At 48.4% G+C, this 14,824-nt stretch overlaps 1 protein-coding gene across 4 annotated transcripts in view; it reads right to left on the bottom strand.

Moving 5' to 3' along the window:
- Positions 1-564, bottom strand: part of TNRC6C (trinucleotide repeat containing adaptor 6C) — a 148,440-nt gene extending 147,876 nt beyond the window's left edge. For 3 of the 4 annotated variants that reach the window (XM_087441688.1, XM_087441684.1, XM_087441686.1), the window contains exon 1: positions 71-564. The gene's annotated coding sequence lies outside the window, so the exon portion shown is untranslated. The remainder of the gene's footprint in view (positions 1-70) is intronic. The other variant, XM_087441689.1, reaches the window with a different exon arrangement.
- Between the last annotated feature and the right edge of the window lie 14,260 nt (positions 565-14,824).

Below are 14,824 nucleotides of genomic sequence, written 5' to 3'. Positions count from 1 at the left end.
GCCCGGCCGAACAAAGGCGACGCCGCCAGCTCGGCCAGCCGCGGCGGCTCGAGGCCCGGCCCGCGCTCACCTGGGCTCCGTCCCCGGCGGCGGCGGCGGCGGCGGCTCCTCGGCGGGGCTCCGGCGGCGCTGGCCTGGCGGCGGCGAGGACCACTCGAGCGGCCGCCCCGGGCCTGCGGGGCGCTCGGGCGGCGGGGGCCCGCTCAGCGCCGGCGCCACGGGCTCAGGTCCCGGCGCGGGCGGCGGCGGCGGCGCGAGCGGGTGGGCGGCGGCGCGTCCCGGCAGGTCCAGGTCCGGCCCCGGCGACGCCGCGACGCGCCCTGCTCCTCGCGCCCGCGGGCGGGACGGCAGCTCCGACGCGGCCCGGGATCCGAGGAGGCGGCGGCGGCGCTCGGCGCTCGGCCGGCTGCGCTCCCTCCGCCTCCGGCTCGGGCGGGCCCGCGGTGGCGGCGGCAGGAGCGCGGCGGCCGCAGGGACGGCCCTGTCAGGGGCGGCGGGGGCGGCCGGGGCAGCGCTCAGCGCTGCGGGGCGGCGGGGCCGGCGGCGGCGGCTGCGGCTCCCGGGGCCGTCGCGCTGAGGTGCGGAGCTGCCACCGCGGCCATCTTGTTGCTCTAACTGACAAGAACCCCCTCCCCCGCTCCAGCCAGACCGGGCGCTCGCGCCCCCTTCCCCGCCCCGCGTTGGCCTCCAACAGGAAGTCGTCCCGGCCCCCGGCACGTGACTCCACTGTATCTGCATACCGGAGGGCCAACTAGCCAATCGGCGCTCTGCACTCGTGCTCCGCCCCCGCGCGCCCCTCCCCGGCCCATTGGCTCGTCTCGGTAGGCCACGCCCTCTCCTTCCCCCTTAATACCCGGTCGCGCCTCGGGTTCCCAGACCGTGTGGGGAGCGCGCCGGGGTGAGAGTGCGCGCGCGCTAGTCTCGGTGACTCGCACTCATCTTGAGGTGCGTGGCGACCCCCGCGGCGTCCTTCCCAGTCTTTGGGTGCTGTGCCTCCACGTTAGTACGCTGGACGGCGGGGCGCGGACCCGGCCCAGTGCGTCCGCTCGGTTCCCCCGGCCAGCGCCTCGCGGCTCCCGGGCCCAGGTTTTGCGCGGTATTTTCCGCCGGTGGCGCTGGCCCTCTATGCAGCGGCGCCCAGCGCCCGCACTGGCGCGCGTCGCGCCCGTGCCGTGCACACGCCTTGCACCTCCCCACCGTGCACACACACGTACACGCGCCGGCCTGGCCCGGGAGCATCCTGCTCGCGGCGCGCCTCCCAGCCCGCCCCTGCGCGCAGCCGCTCCCCGGGGAGCGCCCTGCTGCGAGCCAAACAAGCCTAGCTGCGCAACAGCCCCCGGGGAGACATCCCTCTCCCCTGGAACACCGGCACTGCCCCCACCGCGCAAACGGCTGTCCGGGCCGAACCGGGCGCTCCGGCTGCACACTCCACGGTTCCTTCCCGGCGCTCGGTAACCCGTCGTGGTCCTCCATTCCGCCGCTCCTCTTCTGTAGACATTAGACATTAATCGTAGATAAGGTCAGGAGCGATGTGCAATTTAAAAGTCCCTTTTTAACTTTTGGTTCGAGTCATGAGAAGATTTTGAAACCAAGAATTGTCTCCATTTTCATGAAGGGTCATGGAAGCAGGCCAGCTTTCCCCTTCGTGCAGTGGATGCTCAGCGGGGCTCCTTGAAAGTTGTTCGTGCTGGAGGAGGCCATTCCCTGTCTACGTGTCCCCATCTTGAAGAGCACATAATGACACGCTGCTTTCGCAATGCAGTTTTGTTACCGCAAGGGTCATGCTTTGAAACGTCTGTGGATGAAAGAGACACAACAAATTCTTCGCGCTCGTTTCCCTTCAGGGTCCCATGAGCTCGGTGCACTGCTTTTTTCTTACTGTCATATTTTAAGCCTTCGGCAGTCAGATTCACAAACCACTCTCTAAAGCCGCCTTCACATGTCTGTCTGTGTTGTGTATTTCTCCTCCCGAAAACCCACATCACTTAGAAGGGTCTGAAGTCAGAGGGAGCTGACATAGAGGATTCTGCCTTTTCCATTCAATGTTTTATTTACATTAATTCTTCACTGAGGAGAAACCTGCATATTTTATTATTTCTCAAAGAGACATTCTCCAGGAGGGAGTGCAAAATAATATTTTCAAAATATGTAGCATCCACTAGGTAGATTGCTAAATCTGTGAAGAACCCGGGTACCTGCGTGGGCAATCATTGTAATAAGCAGAACTTCACTTTTGGAAAATTGAACCAAAATTACATTAGTTAATATTTGTCCTTGATGTTGAATTTGTGACTGTAACCTCTCAACTTTTCTTTATCTTGTACTTTTTACTATCCCCCTCCCTCAGCTTAAACCAGGCAAAATAATTGTCTCCTTCTGTTATTTTAGACTGTAAATACCTGGGGAAAAGGTAGTGCTTATATTGGCCATATTTTCTGAACCAAAAATTAGACTCATGGTTTGGCATGTGGACAGTAGAAAGAATATTTGAAATTAGAGTTGATCCAGAAACATTGAGGCATATGATGGCCGTGAGTGTGGACACTGCAGAACACAGTGTCGCTTATTAGTGGCTGTTTTGACTGAATGGAGTGTAAGCAAAGACCCCAAGCAAAGCTGTAAAATGGGTAAGTGCATTTTTGGGGTCTGTCATCCTCTTATCAGCCTTGCCACTACCACCTCATAACTAAGGTCTGAGTGAATAATTTATAAAAATGGGCAAAACCGACAGAATTATATGTAAGAGGATTAAACGTTAAATGTAGTTAAGTTAAAAAGTCAACTAGTTGCAGCAGGGAGGGCGAAAGGGTAAAGGGGCACATATGTATGGTGATGGATAAAAACTAGACTATTTGGGGTAAGCACAATGCAGTCTATACAGAGACTGATATATAATAGTGTACACCTGAAATTGCACAATGTTATAAACCAATGTGACCTCAATAAAATAATTTTTTTTAAAAAAGTCAACTAGTTAAGAACAGATGAAGACCTACCTGTACACCAGCTCATGTGAAAAAATTCTAGTTTTGGGCGACCACATGCTCAACATGGCTAAATGTGAGAAATTGTTTGTTAAAAAAGTATACAATCTGCATTTAAGATAGTGTTCAGTTCCAAACACTGCACTCTGAGCTGGTCAGATCCCACACAGGATAGTAAGACCAGTTCTGGGCTCTATGGTGTAAGAAAGAAATCGGCAAACTTAAAGACTGTCTCAGGGGAACGGCGGGTTGCTGATGGAAATCCTCCAGTCATTGAGCAATGGCTGAAGGAGCAGAAGAGGCTGATATAGGGAAGAAGAGACAGGATGGCTGTCTTCAAATATTTAAAGAACTCCCATGTAGAAATAGGCACAGTGTCTTCTGTAAGAACCTAGAAGGCAGACCTGGGATCAATGGGTGGAGGGTTTGGAGACAAATTTTTATTTCATTCAAGGAAGAATTATGAAGGTTGTCCATAGAAACTCCTGCTTGTAATGTTACAAGATCCACATCCGGTTTAAGCAGACAGACAGGGCAATCATATCCCTATCTCCATGGATACTGTAGAATAGATTACTGCATTGGGCACGAAGGTTGAATTAGCTCAGCGGTTCTCCAAGTGTGCTCCCTGGACCAGCAGCATCAGCATCACCTGGGAGCTTGTTAGAAATGCAGCTTCTTGGACCCAACTGCCAGATCTGCTGAATCAGAAACTTAGGGGATAGGGCCTAGGTATCAGTGTCTTAACAAGCCTTCCAGGTGATTCTGACACATGCTAAAATTTGAGAATAAAACAAGTGATAAAGGGCAGCTTTTCTTAGAGTTCTATTTGCGCATGATACTTGCTCCTTTCCACTCCCAGCCACTTCCCACGGCACAGGGCTGCTTTGCTTCCTCCTGAAGTCCCTTGTTCTGTTCTTCAATCTCTTGGTTCTACAAGTAGAATTTGCATCAATGGAGGACTCTTAAAGGGAAAAGCTTCAGGACTCAAATAAATTATTGCTTTTCAGTGAAAATGTAGTGGAGGTGGGGTTCAGTTCTCCCTGCTTGTCACCAGTAAATGGCAACTGACTTGGCCTTGAAAAATGTGATAAACTTAAAAGGCCTTTCAGACAGGCAGCAAGGCATAGGCTGTTGGCTCTCAAACTCTGTTCATAAGAATCACCAAGGTAGCTTGTTTAAAATACAGATTCATCTAGGTCCAGCATGGGGCCTGTGAAGCAGCGTATTTAACCATTCCCCCAAGTGATTCTGGTGCAATTGTCCTCCCACTACACTGAGGAAAATACTGGAATAGAGGGAAGAATCTTCAAATCAGAGCAAGGCTGAATCTCAAATCCGCAGCTCACTGGTTGTTTGACCTTAGGCAATTTTCTGGGCCTCAGACATCTCCTCTCTACTCCTCACTGAGTTAGAGATTCTCATTGAACAATTATTGAACTTGTATTATGTCCCAGGCAGTGGACTAGGTGCTGGGGATTTAAGCTGAAAGCCATGGTTGACTTATGATTATAATACATGCAAGGTGCTGAAGAGGGCAGGAGGAGAGACCCAGGTCATTCTGGAGGGACCTCTGATCTGAGTCTTGAAGGATGCAAGGGGAGCAATGGTCAGAAGCTGATGGAAGGGCATTGAAGACAGAGGGAGCAGCCGGTGTAAAGGAAATATACAAGAGCAGTGTGGCACTTCCAGGAGGCTGCAAAGTATCAATGGGGTTGGAACAGCTCAAGTATAAGGAGAAGGGAGGGAAAGGAAGCAGGAGAGATGAGCAGGGGCCAGATGATAAAGAGCATCTCATGACACATTAAGGAGTTTGGACTTTATCCTGAAGGCAATGAAGAGCCCCTGAGTGATCCTAAACATTACACTTGGCTGTCCGAGAGATCTCTGTGGAAACATTGTGGTGGATGACAAGGAGAAGGAGGTTAAGACAGGGAAGCTGGGGCAGGAGGTGATGGCACAGGGTGGGAGGCCTGCCAAGTCCTGCAGCCAGGAAATTAGAACCTATGGAAGTAACCAGAGTGGCAATAGAGGTGAAAGAGAAAAGATACATTTGAAAGGTAATTTTAACTCCAAGGAACTTCCAGGGACTTGGGACTGATACATATGGTGAGTAAGGAAGATGGTAAAGGATGATGCCCGCTTTTCTTGCCCAGTGAGAGGTGGATGGATGGTGAGCTAGGGGCTACAGGAGGAAGAGGAGGTTGGGCCAAAGGCCTTAAGCAGGACTTTGGGGAAGAAGAGGTGAGTCTGGTTGGGTACATTTAGACTTGGAGGCACCTGGTGAACAGCAAGTGGCAATGGTCAGATGTGAAAGTAAGGAGAGATGTCTGTGCTGGAGAAATCTATTGGGGATGGTCTGCATAGGGGTGGAAGTTGAAGGCAGGGGCATAGAGGATTTGCTTGGGGCATGGGTTAGGAGAGATCATGAGAAGGCTGAGCAGTGAGCCTGAGGAACACCAAGGAGGAAGAGAAAGTCCTAAAGGAGTCTGAGAAGGGACCACCTGAGATGTAGAATCCCAGGTGACGTCCCAGTGAAACTGGAGAGGCCAAAATGGGAAGGAGTTTGAGGGAGATGTAGGTGGTCAGCAGCGTGACAGTAAGGTCCACATGATAAGGACAGGAAAGCATCCACCAGATTGAGCCACCGTGAGGTCATTCAGTCTTCAATAAGGGCAGTGCAGGAGCCAGGGGGCAGCAGGCTGCAGAGTGAGCCAGGGAAGTGCAGACAAAGAGTAGGAGTAGGGAGGGACCACGTTTTTAAGTTTGTTGTGTTATGGGTTGCATTGTGTCTCCCAAAAAAGATTTGCTGGAGTCCTAACCCCCAGGACCCCAGAATGTGACCTTATTTGGAAATAGGGTCTTTGCAGATAAGGTCAAGTCAAGGTGAGGTCACTAGGGTGGGCCCTAATCCAATATGACTGGTGTCCTTATAAAAAGGGAAATTTGAACACAGACACAAGCACAGGGAGAACACTATGTGAAGATGAAGGCAGATATTGGGGTGATGCGTGTACGAGCCAAGGAACACCAAAGATTGCCAGCAAACCACCAAAAGCTAGGAGAGAGGCATGGAACACATTCTCCTTGCAGCCTCACAAGGAACCGACCCTACCGACACCTTGATGTCCGACTTCTGGCCTCCAGAACTGTGAGAGAATAAATCTTTGTTGTTTAAGCCACCCAGTGCGTGGTACTTGGTTATGGCAGCCGTGGGAAACCAATACAGCCATGAAAGGGGGGAAGGTGACTAGAGAAGAATGTGAGACCAAGGGAGTGGTTTCTCATTGGTTTGTTTTGTTTTGCTTTTTTAAAAGGAGAGACTTGAGTGTGTTAATATGCTGAGAAGAAAGAGCCAGTGAAAAGGACAGCAAAGAGGAAGATATTTGTCTGTTTGTTTGAAAGGGGTTGAGTATAGAGTGAGAAAGGCCTTTGGACAGGTCGGGAAAGGGGGGTGGCCTCTGTGTGCAGGGGCTGTGAGGGGGTCTTTCTGTTCCTGAGACCAGAGTGGGGCAGTGTAGATGGCTGCAGAGGCCAAACGCAGTAAGTCTGTGTTTGTGCACGCATGCCTGTGTGTGTAATGAGGGGGTGGTTTGCAAAAAATGGAGGGCATTACCACCCTTGTTTTTTTTTTTTGATGAAGTTGAAAATAGCCTAAGATTCCTTTGGGTCTAAAATTCTGTTTTTAGATCTTTTGGAACTGAATAGCTATTTGAATACAAATTACTATTTTGTTCTATATTAATAGTATTGCATTTTAATTTATTGTCTATGGTGTATTAAACCTAATAGGAAAACATACTCTTTGTATCTTTGCCTGTTATTAGGACAAATTCCAACCCCCAAACTGTACGAGACCACATAGCTAAACCATGGGAGGCCTATTTCATTTGTCTTTGTTTCTTTGGGTCTGAATCATAAAGTGACATTTTGGACATCTTGGGGGCAAGCCTTAGCCAGGACGCATGGGCACTTCACAGTGCTCTCTTTCTGTGTGTCTGTTCCTACCAGACTCAGGGGTGAAAACCTGTGCGAGGTCATCTGGGTGTAGAACATAAGATGACTGATGAAGTCATGGTGAGGATGTTGCCTGTATTTATCTGGGTTCTGTGATACTGGGCAGAAGGCTCTGGGGGTACCGTGGTTTCTTTGATCTGGCTCTGCCAAATTGGCAATATGGTATACCAGGGAGAGAGATCAGGTGGCTCAGGTTGCAGAGTTTCATTGGAGATAAAGGAAGGATCCCTCATGGGCAGTCCCCAGCTAGGCTTCTGTGTGGCCCAAATCTGCTCATCGATCTGAGGATCAACTAGGAGCAGGGCTCTACATTAGCAGCCAGTAACTCTTGGATTTGCCCTCTGAGTGAACTCCCCATTCTGGGGCCAGCTCCTTCATCTTTGGATGAATTAAGCAAATATTTGCAAGCACCTGGCATATGCAAAGCACTGCAGACACTCGAAGCCCACTGGCCACCCCTCCTGAGCCGCTGATAGAGGGGACATGATAAAGATATAGGCAATTCTACCTCCTTGTTCTGCTTTGACTTTTTTCTGTAGCATTTATCACCTTCTGTGATATATAATTTTCTTTTTATTGTGTTTATTGTTTATCGTCTCCCCGATTAGGATGTAAACGCCACGAATGCAAGACCTTTGTGTGTTGTTCACTGATGCATCTCAAGGACCCAAAGCAGACCTGGCTCTGGATGCTCCATAAATATTTCTTTGTTGAGTTAAGGAAGGAATTAAGATAAACTATGGTAAATGTCGTAAGAAAGTTAACATCAAACTGCTATAGGAGAAATAACATCTAGTGATTACGTGTGAGGGGTGGACCAGGGAAGGCTCCATAGGGATGTGGCATTCGGACAGCTTTAGAGGAATGGGTAGGATTCATCCCTCCCTCCATCCCTCCCTCCAATGCTTCCTCTTTTCTTCTTTCCTCTCTTGTTTTTCTTAGTAGTATACCCATTGTTTGGGGACTTAGGACAACACACAGAAGAAATTCCAGAATGTTTGACATTCACGACAAACATCTCCTGAGACCACTGTAGAGTCCAAATTAAAAAAAAAAAATGCTTTAATATATTATATAATTTTCAATTTTCTCGCCCTCCCAAGTAAACCAAAATCCATATATGACTGTGAATAGACAATGAAAATGACTATGTTAGTTATCTGTTGCTCAGTAACAAATTATCCCTGAATTTAGAAGCTTCAAACAGCAAACGTGTTATATCACACAGTTTCAGGAGTCAGGAACCTGAGAACAGCCTAGCTGGGTGGCTCTGGCTTGACATCTTTTAGGAGGTTGTGGTCGAGCTGCTGACTGGGTCTGTGATCTCTGAAGATTTGACTGGGGCTGCTCTAGGCTCACTCTCATGGCTGTCGGCAGGAGCCTTCAGTTTCTTGTCATGTGGACCCTTCTGGAGGGCTGCTCATGACATGCCTTCCCTCAAAGTGAATGATCCAAGAGCAAGAGATCTAAAAAGCACTGTGACAGAAGTCCTCTATAATCTAATATCAGAAGCAACACCTATCACTTCTGCCATATGCTGTTGGCCAACCCTTGCTCAGTGTGGGAGGGGACAACACAGGGTGTGAATATCGGGAGGTGGAGCTCATGGGGCCATTTTGGATGCTGGCTTGCATAACAGCAAATCTTCATGGAGATGCAAATGCCCAGAGGTCAGCCAGGCTCATTCCCACCACATGCAATTCAAATTCATGGCTCAGCAAAATTCAGATCATGACCTGTCATTGCCTTTGAGGTTCCTTCTGAATTGTTGGCTTGCAGGCGAAAGAGGTCTGCTGTGAATGCCATGTATTTGGGATTCCCCTAGCCTTCCCAGACCCCATTTCTCTTTTCTTATATCCATGGGATTGGACCATATTACTAAGGTCCCATCCAACTCTCGAACTTTGTGACTCAGAAATTCAGTTTCAGTGATTCTGTCAGTAGATGGCTATAGATATGAAAAAATCTTCAGAGAGGAAAGGGAATTTGTATTTGAAAAACCCCACTATGTTTAGATGGATGGAATGTGCCCCATGGAATGTACAGAACCAAGTGAGAGAGATGATGGCAAGATCTGGTGGCTGGGACTATAGAAGGCTCCTGTTGGGAGGCAAAACCACACAGTTTGGATAGGTAAGTGAACCATTGGGCTAAGCCAAGATTTTGGATGTGGTTCTGTAGGTAGTGAATGTGGCAGAGATACCTCCTCCAAAATTCATACTGCCTTCCACAGTATGTCCAGCCAGGCACTACATTTCCCAGCACCCCCTTCTCATTTAGGTAGGGCCATGCGACTAGTTCTGGCCAATGGAATGTGAGCAGGAGTGATGGGCTTCACTTCTACACCAAGGCAATTGAGAAGCAGTTGTATCTTCTCCTCTTGCTCTTTCCCCTTCCTGCCTGGATGCAGAGGACTTCAGGGCCCTTGGGGATGGAGGAGCCTCAAAATGAAAAGGGGCTATGTTCCTGAAACATCAAGAAGAGAAAAATCTCCTACAAACCAGGAATGCCAGATGAGTGAAAGATGTACTCGTATTAGGTGAAGCCCTTGAGAGTTTGGGGTTTGCTTGTCCCAGAGTTATACTGCCCTAACACACGTTAGAACACCTTTGTAAAGTCTTTTGATAGGGATTTCTTTTTTTGTTTGTTTGTTTGTTTGTTTGCGAGGAAGATTAGCCCTGAGCTAACATCCGATGCCAATCCTCCTCCTTTTGCTGAGGAAGATTGGCCCTGGGCTAACATCCGTGCCCGTCTTCCTCTACTTTGTGTGTGGGATGCTGCCACAGCACGGCTTGACAAGTGGTGCATTGGTGTGCACCCAGGATCCAAAGCTACAAACCCTGTGCCACCAAAGTGGAGTGTGCAAACTTAACTGCTACACCACCAGGCCGGCCCTAGATAGGGATTTCAAGAGAAAAATAATGTTAGGAAAATGATTGATCAGTAGGATGATGTAATAAGGAGAGAAAAATACTGAAGGCAGAGAAGTTACTTAGGAAGCAGTTGCAGAGGTCACCACATGATGAAGTGTGAAGAAGCACAGCATCCCCATTACCGCCTCTGCTTTGTGGCAGGATTCATAGAAAAGACAAAAGTAATGATCACCTTTTCTTCTTTACTTATTACATACCAGACATGGCTCTATGTGCCTTATACACATTACCTTATTTAATATTTTTGGTTCCTATTTAAAATTTTTATCTTGCTACATTAGGCATTAAAAACAATTTTTAAAAAACAAACTAATCCATCCCTTTAAAAAGGCAATTACGGAGCCAGTCCTGATGGCCTAGCAGTTCAAATTCAGCATGCTCCACTTTGGTGGCCTGGGTTCGGTTCCTGGTCACAGAACTACACCACTCATCTGTCAGTAGCCGTGCTATGGCAGTGGCTCACATAGAAGAACCAGAAGAACTTACAACTATACACAACTATGTACTGGGGCTTTGGGGTGGGAGGAAGAATAAAAAAGGAGGAAGATTGGCAACAGATCTTAGCTTAGGGCAAATCTTCCCCTGTGCGCACACACACACCAAAAAGGCAATTATGTATTCTCAGTCTTAAAAAAGAACAAACAAAAAAACCCCAGTCTCATACTCCTTCCCTCTTCACTTTCGATTTCTGCCCCCAGAAGCAACCACATTCGAGTTCTTTAGCTATTTCTTCTGCCATTAAAAATATATACATTTATACTCTTCCTTCTTGATTTTTCTATTTTAATATCATAACTTCCTACTTTAGAAGATGAGGATTTGGCTCTTCTACACCAAATCCCACTATCCTACACATCCTGTCCTCCCTCAGATGGATAAGATTTCAACAGCAGAATTGGAGGTGAGTTTTCTAGACAGGCAAAGCAAACATAGCAGTAGTTACAATTGTACACACATTACCTAGAGGGTTAGAAGGAAATAAAGCTAGAAAGGCAGGTTAGGACTAGAGCATGGAGAACCAGCAGGGTAGCCAATTAGAACTTAATCTGGTGCACAGTAGGGAGCCATTGAATGTTTTAGGCAGGGGAATAACATGAGAAAAGCTGTCCTATGGAATGGTTATCCAGGCAGCACCATTGTAGGATGGATCACAGCAAGGATCATATGACAGTCCAAGCAACTGGACATTTATGCATTCATTCATCCATTCATTTATTCTATCAACTTTCTCACCTACGTTTACATATGTGCCCTAGTTAATGCTGGTCACCCCCCAGACTGTACTTTCCACAATAGCAGAGATCTTCTTCCTTTGCTTGCTGCTCTATCCCAGCACCAGCACAGAGCCTGGCGCACTGTGGGTATGGAATGAAAGTTTGTTGAAGGAAGGAAAGACAGATGTTGGGAATGTGGAGATAGGCAGGGTAGGGGCCATGATGAAAGAATTAGAGGCATTTCAGAGAGAGACATGAACTTGGCCACTAATGGGAGGGCAGGAGACTGGGGGGTCAAAGTGACTCAAGTGACTAGTGGTGATTGGTAGAATGTCAGGAACAGGAATAGGAGGATTTGCGGGGGGTCAGTTTACATTCAGATGATAGTTCATCTTTAATAATGTTTGAACCACAAATCACCAACCACATTCAGTCTGTTATTAAAGTCAATCCAAGGGAGTCTCGACCCGGTTCCGACCAAGATGTTTCCTCACTATTATCCCAGTGGTGTGGTGTTAAGCTCAGAGGCCTGCTCTGCTCCAACAGTGGGGCTGGATTCCTACTGGTTTCCTTTGGGCCATTTTATTAAGTGTCCACCCATTTCCACATGAGCAGAATCACGTCTAAGTGGTTCATTGCTGTATCCCAGTGTGTGACACATAATGTGTGCTCAGTAAATATTTGGAGGGTGAATGAATGGTTTTCTGTACCAAGCATTAGTGGTTCGCCTGTGCTTGTGGGTGTCAGGGAAGGCATCATCAAGAGGTGACCTTGGAACTAAGGAGTAGGTATGTGTCAGGGAACAAGGGAGGGACAAGCATTCTAGGCTCAGGGTTCCATGTAGGTAAAGGTGGGGAAGCCAGTTTGGGGAATGGAAGAAGATTCCTTTCGGTGGTTTGAGTAATGGAAACAATTCTGACCTCAGATACTCAGCTGCAATTCTTGCTAAAATCAACAGAGTGAATAATTAGAGGAGCGAGGCCAGAGAGAAATTCACAGGCTTCTTGCAGCTACCCAAACCACAGACTTCAATCAGTTGATGCAGTGCAAAGGAGGGCAGGTTTACCTGGAGCCTGTCACAGTGTGTGCCAATCTCTTGCCGGGGTGGGGTGGGGGTGCGGGGTGGTGCTCCTAGTCTTGCTCTTAGACCCAGGGGAAGATGCTTGGGGATGTGCCCTGTGTTGACTCTCAAAGTCACCTCTGGAATGCAGCCTTTGTGTTGGAAAGCCTGACTCGGGAAATTACCACTGAAATCTGTCTCAACCACAACTAGGCTTCAAGGGTCAATGTCCCTTGGAGAAGAACAGAATTGGGATTCCAACATCTATGAGGGGAGCCCATCTTCCTGCAAGGAGACCGTGTCAGGTATCCTGTGAACCCGCTTCTTGCAGGGGTGCCACTTATATTGAACCCCACAAACCAAAATGTGTAGATTCTGGTGTGCATGTGAGGGTGTGTGTGTGTGTGTGTGTATCCAGAGGTGGGGGCAAGAAAAAGCCCCAAACCTGGTGAAATTCAGAGGTTGCCAAACCTATAAATTTGGCATCTGGTGTGATCTGGACTCAGCCAGGAGGTCCTGGAGGTTCATCTTTCGTAGCCTGGGCAGGGTTCCCAGCTGCCAGTTGTCAGACTGGGGCATAACGTGATACTGGAACAAGGGAGAAGCCAGATAATGAAGTTCCCACCCTATTCTCTCATCATAGCAACCTCTTGTTTGTTTATTTTTGTTTATTTAATTCTTTCTGACTATAAAATAATACATGATCTTTATGAAAAATTGTAGAAAATATAGAAAGATGGAAAAAAGAAAAATATCACATTATCCCAATCCTCAGAGAAGACTATGTTAACATTTGAAAGTGTTTCCTTCCAGACTCATATCTTAGCGTAATTTAAAAAACCGTAGACATGTTCATGCTCTACGAATTGTTTTGGAATTACTCTCTGGGGAAAAGAGAAACATGTTTAGTCTAGGAGTAAGAAAGTTTTACACATTATAATTTTTCTTGTTATTACAATAAACTCTATAAAAACCATCTTAATAGCAGACATAGTGTTTTATCAAATGAATTTGCCATAATTTGAGTAACGAATCTCCCACTAGAGGCAAAAGGATCTTAGATCTATGTCTTCGTCTCTGGTTGGGCCTGGGAGGTCTTACTAACATTTAGTGATGCTGACGGTGATGATGTGAAGATGTATTTGTAGCGGTCAGCACTGTTTTGCTACAAATGTGTTTTAGAAAAAGTGTCTCCCCCTTGCTTTCTTCCATCTGTTTCATGATTAAAATTTACCCCTGAAGAACAGATTTTAGAACTGCTGCATTTATTTGGGAAAATCTTATTTCCATTAGTCTTCATTTTTGAAGCAGGTGAAATAAGCAGGTTGGCTTTCTTGAAAGAGGTCAGACCAGAGCAGTTGGTGTTGACTGTGGAACCTCTGCCACCTGACAGGGCTTATTTCCGGCGCTTGTGGGCATCGGTGCCTTGCTCACGATGGCTCTGGCTTGCCCATGTGGCCGACACCATGGTGGCAAAAGATTCCCATTGGTCAGGAGCATGCAAACATCCCCCTGCTGAGCCAGAAAGCCTTTGGCAGCCTCAGTTTACCTGCTGCCCCTTCAAAATCCAACTTCCTTCTCCAGCTCTGCAGGGAGGAGATGCTATATGACCGCAGGGACAGCGGCTGCCCGAGGGTGAGACGTGCCCTTGGAAAGCCCACGGAGCCATGCCACAGGAACAAGTATTAAGACCTGCCCTCTCAGCTCCCGGTTGCACTGCCAGCTCGGCTGAGCAGGAGAAAATGGCTCCCCAGACCCCCATAAACGACTGGCCCAGGCTCCTCCGTCCAAAGACCTGTGTCAAAAGATCGAAGACACTTCCCTCAGCCGTCCAGGCACAACCGGCCTTTGTGCGTTGGGGTCAGTCATGGCTCCTAATTGGCAGTGTAAACAATGGGCCTCTGTGTTTGTTCCCAGAAGACAACAGTGTTCTGGAGCAATGACACGCGTTTCAATGTGCGAAAAAAGGAGCAGAGCCTGACATTCCAGCAAAAATCTCTTTGGAGAATCCTGTACTTATTGCTAAAAGACCTTGTTATAGGTCGTCCAGATGGCTGCAGCAGCACCCTCCCACCCGGCAGGCCACAGTCCCTTTGTGGGGATTGTGTGAGCGCTGGAGATGGCTGGGTGTGCAGTGCCAACAGTGCAGTGATTAGCAGCCTGAGAGGTTTTATTGGGCTTGATTTAAGGGCCTTATCTGCCACAGAATACCTCCATCGGGGCCAACTCCAGCTGCATACAATGGCTGTCAGGAGGAAAGCAGACCTCTCTTCCACACCAACGGCCCCGGAGGACTCGGGCAAGGTGCAGGGTGCAGGGCTGTCACACCTCAGGGGCCTTGAGAGAGGGAAATGAGGAGGCACGTGTGGCCAGACCTTGGCACAGGGAGGGGCAGCTCCCATGGCTGTTTGTGGTAGAAACTCGGAGGAGGGCAGTCGTCGGATGCATCCCCAGGCTCAGTAGCCTCCATCCCTTTGTATCCTGACTCTTGCAGCTGGTGAGGTTGGGACCAGGGAGGATAACAGAGCCAGTGGCCATGCCTTGTGCACTGCTGTACTGGTCAGGGATTTTGCAGAGAAACAGAACCAATGGGGGAAAGAGATAGATAGATATAGA

The sequence above is a fragment of the Ceratotherium simum genome, chromosome 16 (genome assembly GCF_057802395.1).
Source record: "Ceratotherium simum simum isolate JZ-2026a chromosome 16, ASM5780239v1, whole genome shotgun sequence".
Classification (NCBI taxonomy): domain Eukaryota; kingdom Metazoa; phylum Chordata; class Mammalia; order Perissodactyla; family Rhinocerotidae; genus Ceratotherium; species Ceratotherium simum.
This window is presented reverse-complemented; position numbering and strand designations above follow the sequence as displayed.